This window comes from Cygnus olor, chromosome 2, assembly GCF_009769625.2.
Source record: "Cygnus olor isolate bCygOlo1 chromosome 2, bCygOlo1.pri.v2, whole genome shotgun sequence".
In the NCBI taxonomy this organism is placed as follows: Eukaryota; Metazoa; Chordata; class Aves; order Anseriformes; family Anatidae; genus Cygnus; species Cygnus olor.
The window spans coordinates 19,674,345-19,700,883 of record NC_049170.1 but is presented as its reverse complement, the minus strand read 5'-3'; the positions used below and the strand labels follow the sequence as shown (position 1 = coordinate 19,700,883).

The window sequence follows — 26,539 nt, the reverse complement described above, 5'->3', positions numbered from 1 at the left end:
AGCACAGTCACCCCAATGATAACTGTTCCACTGGATCCCAAACAGCATCTCTTATGGCCCTTCCCCTGGGCATGCAAACAAGGAGATTTCAGTTAAAATTAAGCTCCTGCTCACCAGGGACCAGTTATTGATTTTTTTCTTTCCTTTACTCAATGAATAAAACAGATGGGATTTCAAAAACATTTGGAAAAAAGTGACTTAAAAAAAATACAGTGAATTAAAATACCAACACCAAAAAGCTATCCATGCCTTGCTTCCACTTCTGGTGACTTTATTGAGAAATGGTTGGTCTACATTGTTCAAGTAAGTTTACAGAAGCTTCACTGTGCCTTAAGAAGAACTCAGAACACAGAGGTCCTTGGTAGCTGCAGACATCTACATGTAGGTGCCCTAATAAATTTCATGTCATGAGCTGTCCTTTGCAGAAAATAATGGCCACTTTACCTAAAATGAGAGTTTAAAGCCCCACTGTATCAACAACCTGTGAGACATGAACTTATATCCAGTAAAATGAAAAAACATCACATGAACAGAGTTAATTGTCTACTTAGTCTTAAAAACAAGCAATGATTCATTTATTATTACAACAGATACTAACAAAACATGCTTAGAATTATTTCAGTGCCTTAAACCGACTTTCAGAAAAGCTTTCCTAGATAGCATGTAATAAAATGAACTGTTGGAAATTTCTTGTCTGACATACAGAAAATATGCTGACCTCCACTACCTTTGAGGCATTATTAAAAATTATTATAATTGTTAAAAACAAAAAACAAAAAAAAACCCACTGCAATTACTTGAAACAATGGTATCAGTATCATTTAGCATCATCTGTTGCTGCTTGTGGAAGACAATGCTTAGAGAACACAGATCCAGATGTGCAGCTGGCTCTGAGGCATAAGCACAGTCCACACAGTCCTGCTTATAACAATAATCAGTACAAGATTTCCCCTTACCACATCCAGACCCTAAGGATCAGCGATCACTTGCCAGTTGTTACACACATAGGGCTACCCTCTGAAAGTGGCTACCCTCTGAAAGTACGGTTGCATTTTAGCAGTATTCTTACTTCAATAATACATCTTAACAGCCTCTTAGTTTTTCAGTACTTACTGTAGTCTAAAAAAAAAAAAAAAAAAAAAAGGGTCTCATTTAGGCAAACCTGCACCCCGCAGCAATAGACCACAAGTATTCATCTGATACAATCACATCAATCTGAGTAGGTCTAACTGTGTATGCAGTAGCACATGCAAAACACACAGCAGACAAAATCCACCACATTCAGAAAACAAACACTGTAATCCTGATATAAATCAAGATCCACTACTTTGTGCCATATATGCATAACTCCCCAGCTTAAATAAGTTTGAGTCCCACATAAGGATAGAACTCACGCAAATTCTCCTCCTTCATCTCATTTACAGAAGTGCACAGGGGTAGATATGAGTCATAAGGAGGGATGTATCACCTTAGTTTAAAAAAAAAAAAAAGAAAGAAAGAAACCCACAGATCCTGTATCGAGGATACATATATTATAACATTCTCATAAATATTCACTTTCTGAAACTGTTCCAAAATTTTCCAGCATTCATGTTAGTTTTTTCTTGAGTTCAGACGCTGTGTTTAAAGGCTTGTAGAATAGCTACCCAAGGAATTTAATAAAAACCCATTGTTTTAAAATATAAATTTAGATTTGACTAGGCACTGGAATCTGGTTGTAACTCTTTTAACCGACTACTAGAAGTTACAAGAAAAGCCAGCGTGCATTTAACGTGTATTATTTCTCTCCTGCCCACAAGGACGACCCACAACCTGCCTCCCAGTTCAGTGAGGACGATCTCTGGGAGAAGTGCCGCTCCCCAAGGTGTCCTTCCTGTGTGGCATTCCCCCACAGCACGCCGTTGCTCATCTCCGGCCCGCAGTTGTCTTTCAAGGCTTAACGCATCAGTGAGACTCATGACCTCACATATGGCCACCTTCCTCTTTGACATTTTGACATCATCATTTAAAGCCTGGAGCTATCACGGCGGATTCTTTAAAGCCGTAACAAAGAAGGACTATATTAATTTTCAAGAAGAATAGTTACTAAACGTCCTGCAACCTGTCAACTCCTGCCTGTGGAAACCAATCGCTTATGTTCTGGGGGAAGCAAAGTATTGGTGCTCAGTTACTGTACAAATCGAGAAGGAAAAAAGGATAGAGACGGCTGCTGAAGCTAGTAGCAACTGCAATTAGAAATGAATGAAAGCATCTCGAATATAAATCACAAATATAAATCATGAATCAACAAAGATTGGAGTACCAGGTAAAAGGAAAGGTAAAATATGAGCTTTTCTTAGAGGGAAAAAAAAGTTTCATGTTGCATTCAGCCTTTGAGCTGCTGACAAGATGCCCCTACACAAAGATTATAAATTACGGAAACCAATAGTCTGGAAGACACAAATCTTAAAAAATAAATGCCAGACAGGCAAAGACGAGCAAGCTCCCTTACAGGCCTACCCCCCTACACAGCAGCCTGAGCAACCAAGACCCGTCGCCTCTTCACTTCAGCTACCAAATGCAGGAGACCTCCCAGACACCCCTCCCGTCACAGGAATCTGAGGGCAGACCACTTTCACCAGGAAATCCTGGCATCTACATTTTTGTCCTGTAATTTCACCAGGAAATTGTGGCATCTACATTTCCGTTCTGCGACTGCCCAGAGCCGCTGCCACCCTGTGATGGCCACCGAACAACGTGAGGCCTGCTGCACGCCTCAGCCTTGACTTTGCTCCAGCGCACATGTTGCTACCAGGAACCAGCGGAAACAAATTTGGCATAAATAATCTTACTTGGAGCCTTTCTTAAAGCACCTGAAAGCTCTCAGAAGCATTGCAGACAGCAGAGGTGTGCTCAGGAGCTACAGCTCCACCTCTGAACCATGAACCACGGTTCATGAATGCCATGAACTCAGGTCCATGGGTCTGCACTTGAGGCCTCACGTCCTCAATACCAATTCCCGACCGTCTTTTATTGCTATCTGCTGGAGTTCACGTCTTTGCTCTGCTAAAGACAGTGCCTCAAGGAGATAAAGAAGGACGCTAAAACTCATTTTAACCGTTTTAATTCATGTTTAATGAGTAAGAATCCCGCTGTTCTTCAAATGCAGCTTTAGTCTCCAAGTATCTCTTCTATACTATTTTGGATTCTATTTTTGATCAATAAAATCAATTATTTCATTTTTAAAAACAGTTTTCCTGGGTGCATACAGTGTAAAGTTCCTGTTAATTTAGACTATTATTCAGTTGCATTGTTTTCAAAATATTAACAATTTCTATTAAGCAGAGACATGTAGGAGTCAACTTAATGAAATAATTTTAAATACTCTATTTTAAAATTATGCAATTTACCTTTATTTAAATCTAATTTGCCAGGAAAACATGACAAAAGGTGATTTTCTGCAAAACCTCCTTAGGAATCATTCTAGTTCTTTCAGGTGCATTTTTAATATTAATATATGTAAGGTATTATGGCCTAATTCAAATTGAACCTAGCACATGCTTGCAAAAATTAACACCAAGACTTTTTTATTAAGACCATCAACATTAATTTAAAAAAAATAAATAAATAAATTTAAGAGATAAATTGAAAGCACAAGAAATCCAAACTCTAGAAGGCATACAAAACCATATTTGTTTGTGAACATGCTATTTCTAACGAGAAAGGGTAATATAAAGGGAAACATAATTCTGTAATTTAATGTTTTAATGTTGAGGTTATCTTTTAGCAAACATTCCGGTACTTTAGACAAAAACAGCATCTGGGGAAAATAAATGAATAAATACATACATAATAAAAAAGTCATTAGATTATGTTCAAATTATTAATTAATAAATTTTCAGAGAATAACAGATATTTGCTATATTATTTTTAGGCACTCTGATACCAAAATTAAGAGTAAAATCTAGCTAAAATGACTGCTCGTGTTATTCCTCTTCAGTATGTTTAACTACCTCATTTCTGGCACTGTCATATAGCTAGACATCCAGGAGCTAAGAAATGCACTTATAATTTATTGCCTATAATTAATTACACTCACAATCTTTTACAAGGAAAAGATTGTACCTATAAAATACAGACCTTTTAAAAAGGAACAGTGCATTACTTCAAACCGATATGCTTCTCCGAACAGTTTCCCTAGCTCACTTTTGCTAAAAAGTTTCTTGTTCGAACAGAGAAATCCCCGGCTGGGCCTGTCCCAGCTCTCTCGAGATGCCTGATTTTGAACTTGCTGAGAAAGCCGCCTTCTTCTGCAGCGTAAGGTTAGCAGCTCCAGGGCATTGCTGCGGGTCCTGGGGCATCCGTGGTGCTGGCTGGTTTGGGGTGGGTAAAGGAAAGGTTAAAAAAAAAAAAAAAAAAAAGAACTTTTTTTACAGTAGTGATTTTTTGGAGTGATATGTTGATTTTGTGGCCTATTTCATATTTTAATGATAAATACTGATTATATTAATAGAAGGATTTTATATAAAATATTAAACTGTAAAAAAAGCAGTCATCCATCCGATTCAGGGGCATTTTACAGGTTAGGAGAGCTGAGTTTGTGCTGCCACTGCATGATTGTGGGGGTACAAATGGCAGCAGCTGAAGTATGGCGAGGCCTTGGTTCGGTGGACTTGGGCAACGGGAAACAACCCAGCAGTTAGTATCAAACCCACTTCTTCAACAGAGTGACATTGCAGGTTTTCTCCACTAATTGGGACACTAGAAGTCCCTCAAAGTAGCAAATGTGTTTCCAAAGGCTTTTTTATTATTATTATTTAAGGTTTTTATTTAATTTAAAACGTGATTCCTAGCTTCCCTGGTGCAAAAACCCGGGCATGTCAAGCCACACAGTGTTGTCTCGTTGAGTCTGTAAACAGACAGAATGAAACAATAGCATGGCTAAGTGAGAACTTTCTCCATTCATCTTAATGGACTGTTAATTATGACCACTTAAATGCCCACAGTGTTAACCATTTCACCGCTGACTGGATTTCACCAAAAAGTGCCGTTTATGTATATATCTTGCTTTATTTAAAGGTAGGTAGATGTAAAACCCACAGTCGACATGCATCCACATGGACCAAACAATTAATAAAGTTGTGAATATGGATCGTACAGCCAGCTGAAAAGCCTGATGATCATCTTCTGAAGTTTATTCTTTTCGAGGATCTGAGCAAACTGATGATTCAGTGTCAACAACACGGTGTTACTGCTTGAGAGATTTAGAGACTCAAATAGGCCAGTGTGGATTTTGTGGTACCTTTTCAAACAGCAGAAAGGCCAGTAAAATGCAAATGACTGGCCAACATTGCCCAACCTAAGTGATGCAGCAATACACGTTAGGATATAACATGGCTAGTCAACATTTTCCTACGCTGAAATTCCTACAAAGCTGTACGACGAATGAAACACAATTTATTTTAAGAAGTCAGATAATCTTGCAGAAGAATTTACCATAGATTTTAATTATACCTGCCTTCCAGCATATGCTATTAATGGAATTAACAAACTCAGTTAGAAACAGAACCACTTTTTTCTGGACATAAATATTGTAGAAGAAATTTGCTTTGGGCAAAAACTAAGAATAAAAATCAGTGATTTTAAAGAGTGCAGTCCTGACAAGAAATACAGTTTTAATATCAGATGTACTACTCAAAGAGTAATTTCCACATGTATTTGGAGGAAATTAATTTTGTATTATGAATTTAACCTCTTCAAAAGTTCTAGGGCTTCTCCCTTGGGCAAGTGGATCTGGTGAAATATATGCAGCCTTAGGTTTCATGCAGTCTCTCTGGTTCCCCATATTCCCGCTGGCTTCAAGGGCTCACTGAGGAAACCCTGGCAGTCAAACGGGACTGGATCCATTTCTTCTGTCCACACCACAGGTTTTTCTGTGGTTCCTTCAGTCAGATCCTACAGTCATTTCATGCTTGCACAAATCCCAAATCGTGGACAAACACACATATTATCAGCATAATGCTTCCCTACAGTTTCGTTCTTAACACCTGCGCTACAGCAGCCACCTGAGAGGTGTGCTGTACACAAGCTAGCACAGTGAAAGGCAGGTGTCCCCAGCATTTAAAATGCACAGCCCTATGTTCCATACTTTGTTAAGCTCTGCTGGTTATAGCCACGCAGCAATTGCACTGCCAATGGCTACCACCACAACGTGGATACTCAGTTTTGCCGTGTAACCCTTGTTTCCAGAGTCCTTAAAACAGCCATCGCACTGCTCTGTAATGGTTAGAAAACAACAACGGACCTGCCAAGGAAAGTAGCTCTGAATGCAGAAACCATTTTCAAAACCCTGAGAACCCAACAACTATTTGCGCTCAGGCATGCGGTCAGTTTTCCCACTTAAGCACTCTAAGACACCAGCATTTTTTTAAAATAATAAGTAGTTTTAAATGAGCAGTCAGGCCCATGTGGTCAGTATGTACTGTCAGCGAGAACAACAGTATGTGGGCCGGTGCATTGGGTCTACCACCACTCTCGAGACCCCCCTGATAGTTACCATAGAGATAGCAGGAGCCACAAAGAGCTTCGATCACATTACTGACTGGGAGGGGGTCAATTTGTATGCGCCAGCCCTGCTGGGATTGAAAGAATGCAGAGGAGGACAGGAAAGATAATAGAGAGAAAAATAAGTGAAGAGAGAATACAAGAAACAGGAAAAATGGAAGAAAGAAAGGAAAAAGGGGAGAGGGGCACAAAGGGAGTCAGGGATCTCGGAAGCAAAAGCCAGCGGAGAGACTAAGGAGAAATGAAGAGAGCAGGAGAGAGAAGGAGTGAGAAAATCCATCTTGCGAGGCAGCTCTCGTGTCACTGCCAGGCAGGAAACACTGCTCCAGGAGAGCTCATTCACAGGCGCTGCGAGCGGGCAGGAGCAGCAGGGATGCCTGCATCACCTGACCAGGCTCAAAAACTGTTCAAAACGCACCGAAAGGCAGCGAAGAAAGGAGACGGGATCACAGAGAGGAGAGGTGGTTTCGTTTTGAGATCCCGACGGGCTAGCTCATGACTGTGCGGTGGGCAGCAGGGACGTGGCACTGATGGAGCGACCGCCACGAAAGCTTCATTATTCTTTGGACTCAGCAGCCCACTGCACGGAGGGCTCGGGGCTTGGCAGGTTTTGCCTCTGAGAGCTGTGGGTCCCTGGAGCTGGAGGGGCTGGAGGTCTCGTCTTCAGCAACCGCGCTGCATCCCTGGGAAGCCACGCCAGCCGCCGCTTCCCCAGCTGCTGTGTGCTCACCTCCACCTGCACACACCTTGGAAGATTCTCCTTTCCAAACGAATACGACACCTAGGTCCACGCTGCAAAAAGGCTGAGGAGAGCAATTTGAGTTATTGTCTAAATCAGCAGAGTATCCAAAGCACCAAACCCCAGAAATCACCTGTTATCATTTCACAAGCCATTGTTCCTCTGTGGATGAGTAAATGGCACAGCCCAAACCTGCTCATCTTTCAAAAGGAAGCCTAACAATGTCAGAGAGAGAGAAGGAATAGGATTTAACATATTACCAACAATATTTAAAGAAAGAAAACGTATTCGGTGGCATGTTCATCAGTCCTACAGCTCCCCAAAAGGTAAAGATAACAAAGAATGTCCCGCTCCGCTGATCTCATCGATGCTGCAGCAGCTCACCTTCCAGATGTTCCCAGGACACACACGGCTTTATAATCGATCTTGTGGTTTCAGCACGTCTGCAGCTCTCCTCCTCGCACTAAGAGAAATGCCCCAAAGGGCTGGCAGAGCAGCACACTGCTCTTGCACACGGTAGCCTAATGGCTGAGTGACAAAATAATTTTTCCTCGAGAGGACGATGATGTGCTGAGTTTTTCTATAATACGCCTTTTTTCCTGGAGGAAGTATCACAGCAGTGCTCACCTTCAGGATCAGTCCATTCAGCCCCTGAGACTAAGACAACCTCCCCTGATTTCCTTAAAGCGAAACAGATATAAATATGGTCAGGGAGAAGCTCCATGGATTTCACAGGGCAACATAATCCACAACTGCCAATAGCAGCCACTAGCCTGACCGCAATATCACGTGCTTGGTACGCTACATAAACAAAGCTAGAAGTGATTGCAAAGGGCTTTTAAAAATGAATTAATATTGGTTTTGTATCGCTCCACTTTTCAAGCAGTTAAAGCAACCATAAATTAGGTTTGTCCCTCCCGTATTACCACCAAAGTCGAGTTACCAGAGGTGAACAGAACTGACTCCGAGTTAGAGGCACACAGATGTCTGAGTAACATTACTGAGGTGAAAGCCTCTAGAAATGCTGTCAAGCAGCTTTTCCATATATAACAATGTCACAACTTCAAATGCACCATGATTTTCACTACAAAACCCCTCCAAAGCAACACAAACTAAACTGAAAACATTTCCAGTTCAGAGGGATATATCTTTACATAGAACTGCCTGTATGAAGTTGTAAAGTGCCTTTGTAGGAGAACCCAAAGTGCCCTAAGCACAATTCAAGCTCCTAAAAATGCCCCGTGCATTAGAAATACTCTTTTATTTTCCCTTGCAATTCCTAGCACAGCATCATGTTTAAAAGAGGCGGTGTCGACCCAGCCACAGCCAGACTCCGAGATCTCAGATCCTGTCCCAGGCCTCACCTCCCAGCTTCCCAGCACCACGCGTGTCCTGGGTCCTCCGCTAGGCCAGCCCCGGGGCTTCCACCCGCTCCCAGCCCAGCCCCAACAGCTCCATCTAAGACTGCTGAAGTCATTACGAATTTTATGAACATCCACTGGCCAGATGAGTCTCCATTTCCAGATCCCTGACAGTTTTTTCCACTACAAGAAAACTTTCCAAAAGCTGGCTAATAGGCCCCAAATGGTTCTTTCAGCACTAATGTGAACTGGAAACTAAAAAACTGTCCAGTGGGTAATTTGTACAAGTCTCTTAAATCTTGAAAGTGGGGCTATTCATTTTCTAATAATAAATCTCTACTGCAGCTAATCTTATCTTCTTTCCACAAAAAAATCCTTTCCAGCCAGCATATCTGTGATTTTAAAGTGTGTGACAGTGGTAAAATGAAAGTGCTGGATCTTATGACTAAAAGAGAAGGAAATATTTAGGCTAGGCATACAGAAGAGCCTTGTTTTTGAAGCTACGACCAAAATTATATAACGGAACAAGTTACAAACCGGGAGTGAAGTGTTCATAATAGAGGAGTCAAGGACAGCCACTGCTGCTTGCGCGTCCGCCAGGCTGGCTGCCGTGGGGAAGCTCCACCTTCTGCTCCTGGAGCCTCACGCTGCCCCAAAGAAAACGAAAGAGGAAAAGCACTTCGAGCTTTCTTCATTTTCACTCGGACCTGGTCAAAACCAGATCTCGTTTCTAAAGGCTGAAGCCAAATGAATAAAACATCTTTGCAAATATTTGTCTGAACTCGGGGCTTTGCACGTCATTAATTACCAGTTTTATCTCTCATTTATATTCGAAGTACCTAAGGCCGCCAGCCCTGGGAGGCCCAACAGTACCAAGCACGGTGTGTTTAATGGCACAGACCTTTTTCGTATCACTTTCACTCCGCTGACAGTGAGCAAATTACGGGGAGTATCTGCCAGGATAATTCATGAGTTTCAGGATACTTTTTTTCATCCAAGAAAAAGCAATGTCAGATAAACCACATCCCCAAATAAAACTGAAGCTCTGAGTTTTGACTAGCAGCTACCTGTAACTGCCTATTCTCAGTCAAGTGGTAGAACAAGTATTTAGAGAAGTAATCTGAAGGACACGCATGTCTGAGAAACCCAGAAATGTTTGCAAGTAATCTGTGAAAAGAAAAGGAGACCAAGACTGATCTCTGCAGTTTTTCTGCCATTTTACTGCATTACTTTACAATCACTTTCTAAACAATACATCTGATTTAACTATGCTAATTTAATTTTTTTTTTTTTTACAAACAGTGCTCAGCTTGTTAAATCAATTATTCCTTGCCGATACATGCACTACTCTAATAAGCATTTAACAGTTGTTTGCAGAGCCTGGTGTGGAACAAGAAAACAGAATGATCAGAATACCCTGCCCATTCAGAATAAAATGCAAACTCACCAACCCCTTTGGCCTCGGTTATTTGGAAGTTGCCAGAATTCCCTTGCCCCTCTGGAATGTGTGGATAGAAGTAGTCCTGCAGCTTTCTCTGCCTGTTCACCCACGCCTGTAAAGGGGCAATCTAGCTCTCAGGTTTTGTCACCAAAGCTTATGATGAAGATCAGGGAATACAATACTGAACAGAGGAAAATATCTGAGTTTGTCTCATGTAACAACATTTCAGGTATATGAGGGGAAATGAACTTTATGAATAAAAGCTTTATTTTTTACAGGAGATAATACTATACTGTTGTTTCTCTTCAAGCAAAACGGATCATTTGAGTCATCATAAAAAAAAAAACTTACCTGTTTTGATCAAATTTCTTTGTCCTTTACATCTGATGAACAAAACAAAGAGGTCTATCTCTGCAGTCCTTTCTTTGCACCCTGTTTCCTCTCTGGCATCCTACACACCTTTCCCACATAAACTGGGGGTTCTTGACATTTAAATGCAGTTCCTTAAGCTTCCAACTAATTTGATATACCTTTTCTCTCTGGGCCATACAGCAGTCCCCAAATTCCCAGTATTATTCAGTCTAGTTGAGATTTTCCTGTTTTGTAGATAACACTAACAATTTGAGCTAACAGAATGCAGTTTTCATTTGTAGGATACGATGTCCTTTAGGAAGTCAGCAGCTGCTTTTCTAGCCTATTGTTTCTAGTCTCTGCAATATTTTTGTACAAATACAAGTTTGCAATTTTTGCCTCTGATGGGGCTTGTCATTTGAATTTTAGTAATTTTGCTTACTGCTTCTCAAAACCACTGTTCTTTTGAGGTTCCTACATGTTCCAATTGTGAAAAAAAAATGACCGGTAAGCTGCGTGACTTCATGGTGCCTTCTGATCCAAATAGTCTCAAGAAATGCTGTATAAACATCAGGATGCCTATGAAACAGATGCTAGATATATTTTAAGGCATCCGTCCACAGGGGAAAATATGGCACAGAGAAATTAGAGCAAAAATGTTCAGATACAGAAGTTAAATCTGTATTAATGTACTGAAAATATCAGGAACTGTGTATCAGAACTCCAAAACTGCCTTAAAAATTTAGAAACTTTAACAAGAACAATACAGGTCTTAACAGTAACCTTAGCCTTAACACCTAGGGTAAGAAGTTTTGCCTAAATTGACATTAAGCAAATCAGCAAGTCAATAAAATCAAGCAGTTTTGCCCTGCAGTCCTATTCTTTAATCTTTAGACAATGGTCTCCAGCCACCTCTGCGTTATTTTTATTAGGTGTCTTTGGCTTTTTAACCGAGCTGTTTCTGCTGAGCTTATCTGCAGAAAGAGTAGGTCCAAAGTAAGCAAACAGCAAAAAGAACGTAAATAAATAAATAAGCCCTCAGAAGGAGCCTTTCAAAGCCTTGCATCTGAACCGCTGCCTTATTGTCTCTGCTTTCACCACACCCCTCTGTCAGTCGGCTGCTACACTTTTTGCCTTTAAATAATTTTTTTTTTTTTAATTTGGAAAGGCCTAACCAGCATTAAGGGACTTAAAATTCTTAGGGAGGAAAATAATAATAATAATAATAAAGCAATTTCGTAGTTTTATGGAAACAAAAAGCATCTGAATCAGCATGTTGTATTTGTTTTCACCATCAGTTTTGGAAGGAAAAAAAAAAAAAAAAGGACAGCTGTTAATCCATTTTAGTTAAAGTGGAAAAAATCCTGGGGACTTTCTGAGCCTAATTTCAGCCTAGAGTGGTTTTTATGGCCAAACAATGAATCCTTAGAATAATTTGTTCATATCACGAATACGCAACAAACTCTCAGCCCAGGGCCTGATGCAATTTCCAGGGTGATCAGAGGGAACACCTCCTTTGACTTCAGTGACAGTAACGACGTACTGTATGATAAAAAGGGATTAAAAAAAATCAGGATAAAAAAAATCTTTGCAAAAGTATTCTTGGCGAATCCAGACCAATTGTTTATGTCGAATGAGCTCTGAAAGTGATTTTACAGCTTTACATGTGACTTATATTGATGCCCACAAATCAATATAAATCGTGGGTAAAGAAAGCACCATCGCTTAGAGAGGTACTAAATTTCCAGCCCGCAGTGCTCATACCGCGATTATTTATGACCTCTGCACGCAGAGGAAAGGCTGTGGCGTTCCCTCCAGTTTCATTGCTTCGTGCCAGCTGAATGCTGCGAGAGGGATGGTGTGAGAAATGGAAGGCTACAGCAATGTTAACTATGCCGCTTCCCTCCAACATCCATTTTGTTCCAAAGAAACACTTGCCAGAGATTAAAATATTCAAGATGGCTGGTTTGTGCACCCTTTCTGGGAGCTCCACAGTTTTTCTGGTTGCAAATATTCCAGAGCCCCGTCTTTTTCTTAACCCCGGCAATATTTTACTCCGCACCTCGCCCGCCCTCCGAGTCGTTAAAGGCTGGCAGGAGTTCAAAGGGCTGTCCCCCAAAAAAAGCTGCCCGCTTTCCAGCCGGGACGTCCACACGACCCTCGGGACGCCGGCTGGCTTGGGGGGGGGCTCTCCCCGGCGGCTCGGCTCGGCTCGGCTCGGCTCGGCACGGCAAGGCACAGCACGGCTTGACACGGCACGGCACGGCTCGGAACAGCGCAGCACGGCTCGGCACGGCACGGCACGGCGTAGCGCGGCTCGGCGCTGCTCGGCATTGCATAGCACGGCTCGGCGCGGCTCGGCACGGCTCGGCACGCCGGCCCCGCACGGGACAGCCCCAGCAGCGACCCCCCAGGACCACCTGAGCTCCGGCGCAGGCCCCCCCGGCTCCCTGCGGGGCCGCCACTGAGCAGCTGCGGGGCGGGGCGGGGGGACCGGGGGCGGCACGGCTCGGCTCGGCACGGGTGCGGGTGCCCTGCTTGCGGAGGGGCCGCAGGAGGTTTTCCTGCAGGTACCCAGGAGGATCGGCCAGGAGCAGGGGGTCGTGCGCCTTTACACAGCCGGTGCGAGCCGCCTTCGCGGCTGGTAACCGAAAGCTCCGGCGACCTCTCGTTTTTTTTTTTAGTATTTTTTTTGACTTCGCCCGAAGCCCCGATTCCCTGCCTTCTCCCCCAAAAGCACCGCGTTTCCCGTTCCCCGCAGCCCTGACCGCGGGCAGAGGGGACGAGGCGCTGCCGCCCTAAGTGCCCCCGAGCCCGGCTGCGGTGACTTTGGGCTCCTGAAGCCGCTTCCCACCGGCGCCGTCAATTTCGGTGCCACCGCTCGCAGGAGGCTCGTAATGCCCGCACGCCAGGCAGGCGGTCGCGGGGGTTAAAATTTCCGTCCCCTGTCCCCTCGCCGGGCTCGAGCCCTTCAAGCAACGTTGCCCCTCAAATCTTGCTGCAAACAACGCGGGGATGACGAGGAGGGAGACCGCCCGAACGGCTCCGGTGAAAATAAAATCCCACCGAGCTGCAGGAGATGCTGCGGGGCTAAGCGATGCCGCCCAGGAGCAGGGGGTCCCGCAGCCGGCGACCCCAACCCGCTGCTCGGTGCTGCAGGGAACGGGAAGGAGCCGGGCGATGGAAGAAGTCCGGCAGCACACCGCTGCACGCACACCGCACCGACGATTTAGGGTTTCTTACTTTAAAAAGATTCTCCGGTGTTTCTAAATAAATGTCTTTTCCCCGGTAGCTTGGCTAGCGAGGGCCGTATCTTGTCATCGATGGTAAATCAATGGCACGGGCTGACCTTTAAGAGGGCTGCATCCTTTATTTAAAACAGGCGAGCTGAAAAAGAGCGAGCTGTGAAATACAACTTCGCTGGGGCAGGAGGGATTTTTAATACGAATTCGGTTTTCTCCGAACTGTAAATAGCAGGCTTCGCTGGAAGGCGGCCGTATTTCACCCGGCTGAAACGCTCATTTGAATCCGCTGACGGGCTCGGCGACGGCGAAGGTGCCAACTTCTAATTGATACGTTTCGGCGAAGCTCGGCGCGTAATTGCTTTGAGCATTCATTTATGCAAAGCGGCTTCGGGCGGGCAGGGCGAGCGCGGAGAGGCAGCGCTGCCGTGCCAGCACCCGCCGGGCCTGCCAGCGCCGCCGGCCCCGGGGCACCGGGCGGAACGGCTCGGCTCGGCTCGGCTCGGCACGGCTCGGCTGCCCGCCGCGAGGTTTCTCCCCACCGGTTTTATCGCTGCTGCTTTCGGCCGCCACGACGCGGAAAACAAAACCACCGCCGCTCGGGCACCCCGGGACGCAGAGGGCACCTCGCCCCGTGCCCCATCCCCGCTCATCCCACGGCCGCGGCTCGGGGGAGGGCACCCGGGCACCGCGCCGACCCCTCCCGGGGGGCGCTGGGGGGGGGGGGGGGGGGGGAGCCTGCGGGCAGAGCCGCCCCGCTCCGCTGGCTGCCGGGGCGCAGCGCGGCCGCAGCTGGTGCGGGCGCTGCGCTCCCCGGCGGGGGCCCCCCTGCTCAGCAGCCCCCGGCGGCTGCCCGGCCGCCAGCGCTGATCTCCCGGCCTCCCGCCCCGGCGCGCTCACCCGCGCGCACGCGCACAAAACGACGGCTGGCGGCCGGGGAAGGGGGCTAGCCAAAAGAGCGGCGCCGTCCCTGGGTGGGCTCGAACCACCAACCTTTCGGTTAACAGCCGAACGCGCTAACCGATTGCGCCACAGAGACTCCCGCGCTCTGCCCCTTCCGCGGAGCGAGTGATGGGCGTCGCCTGCCTGCCTCCGAGACCCTGCTGCCACGCGCGGGGTCCTGCATGGCTTGGCAGGGCTGGGGGCACGGGGAAAGGGCCGATTCCTTTACCTCGGGCATCTGAAGGGCTCATCCCCGATAGTACTGTTTGCAGAAACGGTCTCTTTGTGGGAATTTGCAAATCGGTGTTAAAGTAGTTTCTTCGCGGCTCTTGTTAATTCATCCACTGCACGTGCAAGTCAAAATGTAATTCCCAAACATCACTGCAAAATTGCCCTATTAATATATTTAAAGGTAGTCTTAAGTGATTGCAGAGAACTATTGTTTAAAAAAGCAGCATCTTCCTGCACCTACACAGCTAAATTATATTTACCCCTCTAGGTGACTGCAAACAGTGCAGACAATATTCCCATTACTATTTTATCAAAATCCACTTCCCACCTTACCTTATAATAAAACCACACCTGTGGCTTTGTCACATACAAAAAGCTTTCACATTCAAACCTGAGCAAATGTTCCTCCCTTATTCTTTCACAGACTGCCCGAATCTCTTTGAACTCCTACAATATTCATTGCTTCATTTTCTCCTCGTGGCTCTCTGAAGCTCTACACGATGGCATTTCTGCCCTCTGAAAGCCTCTGGAGTCGGGCAGGTGCGTGGTGCACACCATGCACGGATGGGTGCTAACTCCTTCCCAAGCAGACACCCGCTGCACATACAGTTTCTGCCCACTCAAGACCAAGAAGTCCCAGCTTAGTCCCCAAACCAAAGAGTCTTCACCAGCAGGAGTGGGAGCGAGAGCATGTTACTACAGCTCTCCCGTTTTGTACACCACCTTTGGTCTTCAACACCGTAAGACATCACTTCTCAGCCCACTGAGTAACTTCCAGCTGACCACTTACTGTCCACACCTCAGCCTTTCCACTTCCTTCGATACTTGGAAGAGAGCTACATCAAGATATTAGCACAGAACTGCTCTACTGTATATTGATGCTACCTTACCAACCAAAATCTTTTGAAACCCAGCGGACAAAGACGAGGTATAAAATATTCTGTATGAAATACAATATATTCTGTTTTGTCTGTGCACGAGGACAAACGGACGGTCCTATGAAGTACACCAAGCTGCTTTTATGCACAAGCAAAGAGATATTCAGTGGAAACAGCAACATAACATGCTGAACGAAGGCCTGACCCACAGACCAGCGCTGGTGAACATTTCAGCACAGGTTTGGGGCCCAGAAACGTTTTACTCTATACATGAGTACTCCCATAGTCATCATGCACGTCAGCTTGGCTATTTGCAAAATCTGTCTAGAGGCCAGAGCTAAAAAGGCAGTTAGATGTGCTGATACCGAGCACAAGCTCTAGCTTTCAGGTGTCTGAGAGGAACACAGGAACAGGCGTCAGACATCTGAGGCTGCCCATTCAGCGCGCAGGGACAGGATGAGTGCAGCAGGTCAGGCTACAGGGCCACTTGGCACCTTTCTTGTCAGCATTCTCCCCCAGTGAATCTTGGAGGCTTTCATTTTAAATTTTACAGGGTAAAAATAAAAAGAACATAACCAATGTTATCTGTTTGGTTGAAAGCTGCAGATCAGCAAAAGATCTGGACACGGATGACTTTCAATGACTGCTAAAGCTCTAACCAGTGAGGCATCATGCCAGAGAGCAACGTTACTCATCTCTGTAAATGGAAATAATTAGATGTCTACACTTTAGAGAAGGTTTCTGACTGCATCTTCAGATGAAAGGAAGATGCCAACTTCTGTTTAAGTTGTTCAAAAACCAGAAAGGGATGCTACGTCAGATGAACTTTCCCCCCGATCAGTGTTTTATTGTTCATTTCTAGACAGATCTCTTTCTTGATAAGCTGTTTCTTATGGATCGTATTTGCAGTTGCTTATTTTTTTCCCCAATATGTAATATATAGAATTTAAATATTATTGTTGGATTCACTGATTATGGATCATATTTTATTACGTAGTTCTATAAAAACATAAATGTACTACATATATGAAAATATTATACAATGTTATTAAATATAAAAACAATAAAACTATAGATTTATATATTTTATAACATTATTTTATGGTTATTTTGGGACCCATGAACTTACAAGTTCATTGCTGTGACATCCATGACCTTCTTCAGGTATAGGCTTTGGTTCCTGAGTGTCTGAGAAAACTAATACAGGATATAAAGAAAGAAAGTAGGCTTTCTTTAAGCGTTATAAACATACAATATACTCACCCTCTGTCCAGGAAAATAACCCAGAAGAGTTACTAAAAAATCAATTCAGTATGATATATCAGAAATAAAAGAATCTTCCCACTTCTATCACAGAATAGCTCATAACTACTGTTTCTACGATTTCTCACAGGAAAGCAGTTTACCCCCAACAAACCCACGTGCCTACATTATTTATTACTCTATGCGTCATTTTTGTGAAGTATTTGTCAGCCCTTTAAAACTCATCCAAAACTACTAAAATTCCTAGTCACTAGAAGTTTCAGAGCAGCACTCAGTTTCTGCCCAAATGGATTTCTAATTGCTTATTTTGTAACTGCAGTCTGTAAATGTACCGCTTGCCACCAAAAGGTTTTCTACGTCTTCCTCTGAAACCTATAATTTTAGCCCTCACCAGAACTAGCACATTAAACAGATAACTAACGTAATTCAATGTTGCTATTAAAATTATTAAAAGCAAAGAATTACATTTGCATGACAAAAGTTTATTTTCTTATGCAGCTGCAAGCATCAAGCCCTGAAAAATATTATTCCTGAAGAAGGATTCAAAAGAAGCAGGTATAGATAGCTTCTCTTAACCAGCTCAAAGACTTGTGTTCTTTTTATTCTTCAAATAAAATGCAGTTAGAGGTGTTTTTCATCAGTCGCTTGTTTACAGATTCCATGTTTTTTGTTTTGTTTTGTTTTCAGATGCAGGGTGATTTGTCTCATTTTATAAGATTTTATTAACTTACTATTGCTAAACACTTTTATTCTTTGGCCTGTTAGTAAAAGCAGAAGCGTTACAACTGAAAGGACATCTCTGCAAATAGGAACAACTTAATTTATAAGCAAGGAACAGGACTGAACAATAGTATTTTACTGACCTCTCCAGTTCACTTAGCTCTGGCTTCTCTTATTACACAAGCCACACAAGAGAAGGCTGTGACTAGATGAGAAAATCCGGAAATCTTGGGCTGTAGCTAACTGCAGAGTTAGTTAACCTAAAAGTCAGCTGTTCCCCCAACCTCCATCGCCACGTTCACCAAAAGGGAACAGCACAGACCCCCAGGTTCTGGATCATGTAGAGTTGCAGTCACGCTTAGGAGAGACTGAATGTTGTTCCAGTGTGCTTGTGACAAGATTGCAGAGCAGCTTGTCGTTATTATCAGTAATTTGGAATATAGTCTGCAGCTGTGGCAAAAAAGCCCAAAACCAAATAGAAAGGGATACAATCAGAAGCGATCTTCAGATTTCACCTGACACGCTTTAAGGGGAGTTTTGCATTGCAATTCCCTCCAATCTATCTGCTCTGAGTGACTACTGAAAAGAACACGATCATTACGGCAGTCAGTTTAACAGCTTCCACCAAAAAATATAAAACCCTTAATATTAAGATAGCGCTTTAAGAAAAGTGAAAAGAAATTTTTACTGGCATAAGAAGTGAGCACAACACCAAGGAGTGTAATAACGATGCTTGTCACGCAGCACTTATTTCTCTCAAGCACTTCTTTTTATCGTGGTAAGAAAAGGAGAAACTTCCAGTCCTTGCAGGTTTTCAGAACTGTGCCTAGTAAGAACACTGAAGCGTTCTTAAAATAATAATGAATATCAAGAAAATATGAATGAGTCTCATGCAATAATTGAACTTTAATGTTGTGTCTATGGAAGACAGAGGGAAGAGCAGAAATTGTCAGTCTGTGTTCTCAGGAGCAACCTATTTTTATATTTTCTCAAGTCCCAGAATCAGATTTAAGCTCCAAACACAGGCCTCAGCTCAGAAGAGCAACTGTATTCAGAGCAACATTAAAGCATATGTTGACTTCAAGTACAATCTGATTACTATCATGTTATCAAATAAATGAGTTAAATGGGTTAAGTTTAAGAAAAAAGCAAAGGACAAATTTTAGAGCAGACTTAAAACTGCGGTCTGTTTAAAAAAAATCAGAAGAGCACAGACATTGTATCCTCGCAATGCTTAGGAAAATGCAGCCCCCTGAAATATTCTCACCAGAAGACATCTAACTCAGCTCCAGAAGTTACTCTGCGAGTAAAGCTATCAGCCTTACATCTGTCCCGATGCCGTATTTCAGTCAGAAGACCGATGTTTGGAAGGAGGGAAGAAGAGGCAGTGAGAAAGGAAAACCCAAGTAAGCCTTGTGGATCCGCTCCAGATATTTCCAAACAGGAATCCGGCATGTTCTGTCCGACAGCAATCTTAAGAAACCTGTTCTGACAGGTTGGATAGGAAACACCATTTCTGGAGGCCTTTTCTTCATTGGACTGTTTCAAAGAGATCAAGCATCAAATTCAGGTATTAGTGCTCTTTTCCGGATGCTTCTACAGGCTCAAAACGTTCTTGCATTGCCTTCTAGAAGAGATCTGCATGAAAGATGACACATGGGGTCCACAGCTTCACGCACTGTGTTTCAGTTCCTCCAATTACATTATTACCAGCTATCAAAAGGTTAGCAAAGGTTTCTCATCCTAGAACTCCATAGCCAAATTAGAGGAGGTGGAAGGTGATGATATCCCACCATGAAAGCAAACTTCGATCCCCGTGGTTCCGGTGCACTGCAGCACAACTCTAACCCTCTCACACACCTCGAGCGCAAGGCAGCTGCTCCTGTCATCGCTCCCTGGCTGCCCCTTGCAACGCAAGCAGCACCCTCCAGTACCCCAGGACCCCAAACATTTTGGTGGCCTCAACCTGCAACAAAAAACTCTTTCTTGGAATTATAATAGGAATGGCATAAAAGGGACTTATTTTGTTTCTTATAAGGATTATGTGAGAGATATTCATAATATTCTTGGTAATATACAACAGAGAAACTAAAGGATACATCTTTTTCTCCCTCTGATTATAATCAATCCTCTTTCTTCGTATGGTCTTGGACATGGACAGGCACTACAGTAATGGGGACTAGATCAAAAACTAAAAGTAAAACTAAAACTAGATCTCACTCCCCTGCAATTCAGGGGGAGCGAGAAAAATTGAGGATGTTTATATTTGCCTCGGTTAAAATAAGGGGCAATGAGTATCTCCACAGTTCTGTGAAACTTTATCATCACTTAGCATGGACAGGAATCAGCGTGGACATCGGAATATTTATAGAGAGAACCATTAAAAAATGGAAAAGAACCTTTAAGCCCCCAAATTACATGCATCTACCCTAAGTCTTGAAAAGTATAAGGTAGAGAGAGAGAATGGTATGGAGAGTAAAAGATGAAAAAGGAGAGAGAGAAGGAGAGAGGGATTAGAGAAGAAATAAGAGAACAAAGAGCAGAGGAGGGAAACAAAAGGATAGGAAATCAGAAAAGTGAAAGGAAACCTGAATTAGCTCGTTTTTCAGATGGGCCATATTCCTGCTGCTTTCCGAGATTTTACAGTGGAAAGGAACCGACGTATTTTTGCAGTTTCAACAGCTTGTGGTGAGATTGAAGGCAAAAGGAGAAAGCAGAGGGAACTGACCTCTCTCCAGTTGCTCCTGTCCTAATGGATGGTATAATCTCCGCTACAGCAAAGGAACAGAGAAGGCACTTACTGAGTTACTCACAGCTCCTTGTCCCCTCCTCCTCCTCTTGGCTCCCAGCTTCTCAGATCTTTCTATTAAACTTTTAATAGTGGGGACCCCCTCACTCAGGGCAGCACTGCAGTCATTCATTAGTGTCCACCTAGGGAACAAATAACTCTTTAGCTGCACTGTAGGTGTCCAGCTTGCTTTGTGCCTGGAGGGGGATTTGTAATCGAAACAGGGAAGTGCAGGAGCAAAGAGAAAAAATGGGCAATAATAACCCGTGAACTCGCCTTTCATTCAGGTAACACACAAGACACATGTTAATGATTTCAGCTTAAGTACCAGGCAGCGAACTAACTGTACGCTAACCAGGCAGAAACCACCTGCATGTGCCAACGTCGCTAAGCAGGGACTTCTTGGAGAAGGGACAGCAAGAAGTGACTTGCTGAATTTGCAGGGAATTACTTTGTTGAGTACTTCACTGGTATCCACTTGTAAAGTCCCCTTTTAGATTTCACCCAAATGGATCAACAAGGTAAGATTTTTGTCAGGTCTGTGTCTTAGCTCTTTTGCACAGAGTTTTTTTATAACCGAACTAGGAGAATCCATGAATATTGAGGCAGAACGTGCTGAGGTTTTAGCAGGTTACGTAGGACTGTTTCAGACCTCATGGCCTAGATTACCAGGGCCATTAGGATAAATTTTAAATACAAATTAATTCAAACATAAATAGGAAATTAATTTTATTCGCTGTCCAAATCTATGTGTGTGCAAACCAGTCAATCGTTACCTAAACGCTCTTCTTCCTCTCCTTGTCGCTCTCAGTTTTTTGGTGACTACTGGCCCCAGCAGGGTGAGGCAGCCATTTGCCCATCTTGCCGGTACCCTCAGATGAACACATCAGCTTGCAGCATACAATAGCTAAGAGACAGCCAGAGAAATACAAGAGAAAAAAGCTCTCTTTAACAGAGAAGAGAGGGCTGCGAATACCTTCGAGGACAATGTTTCTTTTTTCATCCCTAAATATTTGCAATCAATACAGCTTCAGTATTTTGCAGGCTAATCAATAATGCAGTGACAGTGAAAGAGATGTGAGGGTCTTCTTAGCGGCTGCAAACTGGCAATGACGCTTTGATGGCTCCTACCGAGGATTTATCATTTCTTGGATAATCTCCTGCAGAACACGATGGGGCCTGAGAGTTTAATACATAATATGGGTACAGGAAGAAAACCGGACAGATGATTGCACTTTATCATAATTCCCTATAGCATCATGTGCCAAGGAAATCACATATAAAACAAAAGAATGATATGCACCTAAAAGCACAAATATAATGTACAAAACCAGTCGCTCAGGCATTTAACAAAGCTAAGCCAGTACTTAAAAAAGTAGGACAGCCCCAAGGGTGTTACGAGGAGCCACAATCTTGTCTTCTGGTTGTTCTTCCCAAAAGGGACTTCAGAGAATTAAAGAGGGATTTTATTAACAATTATTATTGTTATAATTGTATTGTATTATATTGTATTGTAAAGTATTTCAGAGTATATTTTATATACTATATTGTAAAGTATTTCAGAGACACACACAAGCTAAATCTTTCCACAGACATGCTATTCACTAACTCCATGAGAACCATTTGTTTGAAAAAAATGGGAACTTGCCCCTAAATAATCATATACGATAGTTAATAAGCAGAAATTGAAGAGGTCACACCTCTGAAGTCTTTTGGTCAAAATCCAGCCCTCGGCACCCGGCTCGAGCACCCAGAACATTTAACCTGGAAGTGCCATCCCTGTGGGAAGGGCTCATCCCTTCAGACATCTCTGCTGCTGCACGGGACACTGCGGCTCTCACGCAGCACAATACTCCCAGGAAAAAAAAATAAAGGCTATGCACAACAGCACACTCTGACAATACCAAAGTCTTCCTCCTGGAGGCTGTTATGTAGGGCCCTAAGCAGTCAGACAACATGTGAAAACTCATCTCTTCACCTGCCCAGGAACCCTCCGGGCCTGAAAGGGCTAAAATTATTCCTCACCCCTTCTCTTTTCTCACTTGTCTTTCATTACATAAAAGCCTCTTCAGATTTCCTGAGGTTCGTGTCATAATTATTTACTACCTCCAAGTGATTGTTATATATATATGAAATTCTACTTTAAGAAAAAAAAAAATCTGTATTAATAGAAACAGCAACATATCCCAAATGCTACTGCAGACTCCTGATCATCCTGCATTACAACATATTCCAACTATGTATTTTCAAAGGAACATGATCCAGCATTTTCAGTTTTTCATACAGCCTGGCAGTAATTGCGGTATCATTAACTTTTTCCCTCTTCCCCCCCAACCCACCCCCCCTCATGCTACATGTTAATACACCGTACATCTGCTCAATTTCCACAAGGAACTACCGAAGTGTAAATACAAAATATGAAAAACACCTGATCATACATAGCATTTTTTTAAGTCTTACAGACCTTCCTACTCTTGCTGTTACCACCTTAACTAGGTTTTTCAGTACTCTGCTAACACTCAGAGCTTTCTAACAATTGCTTTCCTTATCTATTCGTGCAATTGACATTTGCAGATTCTCAGAGATTTAATCTTTTCCTTCCTTGCAATTTATCTATAGAACACTAGAAAATAAACAGGTGCACATGAGTCTATCACTGCACCTGGAAATTTTTTTTTTTTAATTGGAATAATCAACAGAACTGTACCGTTAAAATCGGTTGTTTCTTGATTAAGTTGTCAAGCAACTTTGAAATAGCTCATTTTCTGAAAATCTGTCGTTTTTTTAACATACAATTTTTTAAGCTTGTTAAAATATTATGCCAAAAATATTGAGCTAAAGAATATTAAAATTAATGATGAAATTAACAACAAAAATTATGCCTATGGTCTTTTACAGATCACAGAATCCAGTTCAATAACACACATGCAGATTTATAATAAAACTAGTCTCACAAGACTACAGAACCCTTTAAAAGCAGCGTTTCTGCCATCTTCTATCATATGCCTATTGGCTTTTGCAGCTTGGTAGGTAGAGATCATTTGTATTTCATACAGCCAGTAGTCATTAAAGACACCTCCCCCAATATTTCTTTTAAATTGCATAAATTGGAAAATTGTTCATTTCCTCTTCCTCCAGCTCTGTTTTCATGTATGATGAATTTAGGGACGTTTTGCAGAAAATGGGCAAGAGATTATCCTACATAAAGATATGCCTGCTGAAAACAATCCAATGAATTAAAAATAACCACGGACTGCAACTGACCTTTCCTATAAGCCAATATATCCCTATAGTTTTGACATGCCTTAATAATTATTAGCATTTGTCTCAATGAAAACAACTGCAGAGTACAATATTTAGCATTTGTTTTGTATTATTTACAATTTCAGTGTTCTGTTTACAGAGGTTTATGATCCCAGCCTGGAAATCCTACTCAGATGAATAATTCAATCTTATGTAACTATTCTGAATAAGAGCCACAGGACTGAGTCTTTCTAAACACAAGATAAACGGGTGGACAAACCATATAGATCAGTTTAGGTATTGGATGCATCCTTACTGGAGACAGCATGTCTGCTATCTGTAAAGGGTTTATACGCAGATGAGTACCATAATGCTAAATCCAAAGTCCTGACAAGATCCGAGAGCTCTGCTGTACTTCTGACGGAAGCACATTACAATTAGAGTTACACTGCATGTTCCAATTCCTGCCCAGAGACAAAATGTTGATCATCTCCAGCACCACTATGTGCACAAACGCATTTTGCAATATTATGCTGCAAATGTTAATTCTAGTTAATACTCAGATCACAGACTAGAATGTACTAAATTTGGGTTTAGCTCTATCAGAAGGGGCATACGTATCCATCCTAAGTCCAGTTTTAAAATAAAATTATTGTGGTAATGTACAGCCCAGACACTTTTATTTATAAAACATGCTTTGTTAATTTTGATATTAAATAAGTGGAGAATTACAACTGTGAAAAATACTTCTGTGGCTAGCAACTTGTTTAGTTTTGAAAATTAAATTCTGTACATATGTATCAAAATACTATTCATAAGGATTTGTAAAGAACAACATATGAAATAAATATAAAGTGTTATATAAAAACATGTTTGAAATTATATGCATACATCTCTCAGAGCAGATACAACTACTGCCAACATCTTCCACACTGGTACATTTTATTTCCTGTTCAAATGCATAAAGGTTTGCATACAGGGTTTGGAAACAGGAATTTTCTGACATTTTAATGATATGGCCCTATGAACACTCAAGTAACTTTCCCCAGAGGTATATATAGCCCAAATCAGCCCCAAAGCTTCCCATCTTAGTAAAGCTGCTTACAACTCCGTAGAGTGAAGCCCTGAGTACAGACACAGATACACATAGTTAAATGAGATCTGGTTACCGATTTCACAATGTGCCATTCTGTACCAGACAAAGCAACAAAGGAAAGATGACTTCTTCTCCTGTGTGAGCTGTAAATACTAGCCATCATACCATTTAATAGGTTTATTTTATTAGTAGTATATATTTAAAGTCTTCAATGCAAGTTTCTTTTGAATGATGAAAGGCTGGTAAATTCTTAAAAGATAATAATCAGCGGTGCAGCCGTTCTTTGATGGTCTGTAATTACCCAACTGTCCATTACTGGAATGACAGCAGCAAACTACCACTCACTGTTAGTTTGTTTTCATTTATAACTTGTACTTTAGGTAAAAATGCATTAATTGCAAGCAAAACAAATTGCTTATTTGAAACACTTCCCATAGAGACTTACTTTTTAATGCATTAGTCTAGCTGACATATACATGACATTTTACATGGAGGTTAAACTGATATAAATAAATGTAATTATTTGAAAGCAAACAGGATCCAATCATATTTATTTCTGTATGGGTTTATCTTACATTTTCCACCAGTGTGTATCATGAACAAACAGTGAACTCCATGAATTCCAGGCAGCTACAGATTTTAAAACTTCCTACCGACCTGAAATTTGATGATAAAGCACTGTACTCTTATTTTTATATGATTTGCCCGAGGTAACATCTTGCGTAATCATTCTTAAAATAATTACCCACAAAACTGCTTAAGCAGGAGGAATGGCAAAAGGTTTGAATTTCACAGACTTTGGCTCCAGCAACACAAAGCTACAGATGAAGGCTGGGGCTCACAGGAGAGCTGCTGGCCCCGACATGGCAGCAGCGCTGTGCTGACCGGGCCCCTCTCCTTCCTCCCTGGGCGCTGTGTGGTGCCTCCTGCCCCACCACCACCCACCATCCACCTCAAACCCACCTCCTTCCTCAGGATCAGCTTCTCTTCCCCCCCTCTGCCCGTTTTCTCCCACTTCTTCCCTCAAAGTACCTCCACCGCCTGAGCCGCTGCCTCAGTCTTCACATTAGTGCCTCACAGCCGCCATGTTGTGTGCGGCTGCGCCTCGACGACCTCCTGGCTCTTGGCCCTCCAGGAGAGGCGATGGCGGGCAGCCCCTTCTCCCCTACCTCCTCTGCACCGGCCCCTTGGGGCGACCAGCAGCCTCTTGTGGCAGCCCCCCTGCCATCATGGTCCTGAGCAAGTAGGAGGGCCTCAAGAGGCCACCGAGGGGAAATGGCGGTGGCTGCCAGGAGCCTCTGAGGGGCGCGGAGCGGTCCAGTTTGTGCTGCTGCTGCAGCACTGAAACCACCAGTTAGTGACGTGAAATTAGGTGTCATACGTGCATATATGTGCTTATATATACCCCACAGGTGTGAAATACCATTTCTGTGTACCTTTCTTACTGAAGGATATCGATTTATGTGTAAAGGAAAACCTGGCCATTGCCAAGTAGCTGACAATTAAGTTACCTTGACCTAAGACCAGGGCAACTTCAAAAGCAATGATTATCTAAAAGGACACGCCAAAATTCATAGCTGTAATCCTTCAACTGTTAATAAAGGATTTAAATTTTTTGAATGTTATTTTTAAAGTTTTCTTATGTTCTTCTCATATTCTGTGCTGCTTTCATTTCAATACTGCACAATGGCGCTTTTGAGA

At 42.9% G+C, this 26,539-nt stretch overlaps 2 long non-coding RNA genes and 1 other non-coding gene across 3 annotated transcripts; all 3 read right to left on the bottom strand.

The window, feature by feature from the left end:
• Window positions 1-4,737: 4,737 nt before the first annotated feature.
• Window positions 4,738-12,645, bottom strand: LOC121066108. Its single transcript, XR_005817513.1, has 3 exons — window positions 10,091-12,645; window positions 9,181-9,290; window positions 4,738-7,962 (listed from the first exon to the last, which is right to left on the bottom strand). It is a non-coding gene; the product is annotated as an uncharacterized LOC121066108 (long non-coding RNA).
• Window positions 12,646-14,642: 1,997 nt separating this feature from the next.
• TRNAN-GUU lies at window positions 14,643-14,716 on the bottom strand. The gene has a single exon. It is a non-coding gene; the product is annotated as a tRNA-Asn (tRNA).
• Window positions 14,717-17,491: 2,775 nt separating this feature from the next.
• On the bottom strand, window positions 17,492-26,182 carry LOC121066305. The gene is made up of 4 exons (XR_005817657.1): window positions 25,871-26,182; window positions 20,513-20,642; window positions 19,572-19,692; window positions 17,492-19,349 (listed from the first exon to the last, which is right to left on the bottom strand). It is a non-coding gene; the product is annotated as an uncharacterized LOC121066305 (long non-coding RNA).
• Window positions 26,183-26,539: the final 357 nt, after the last annotated feature.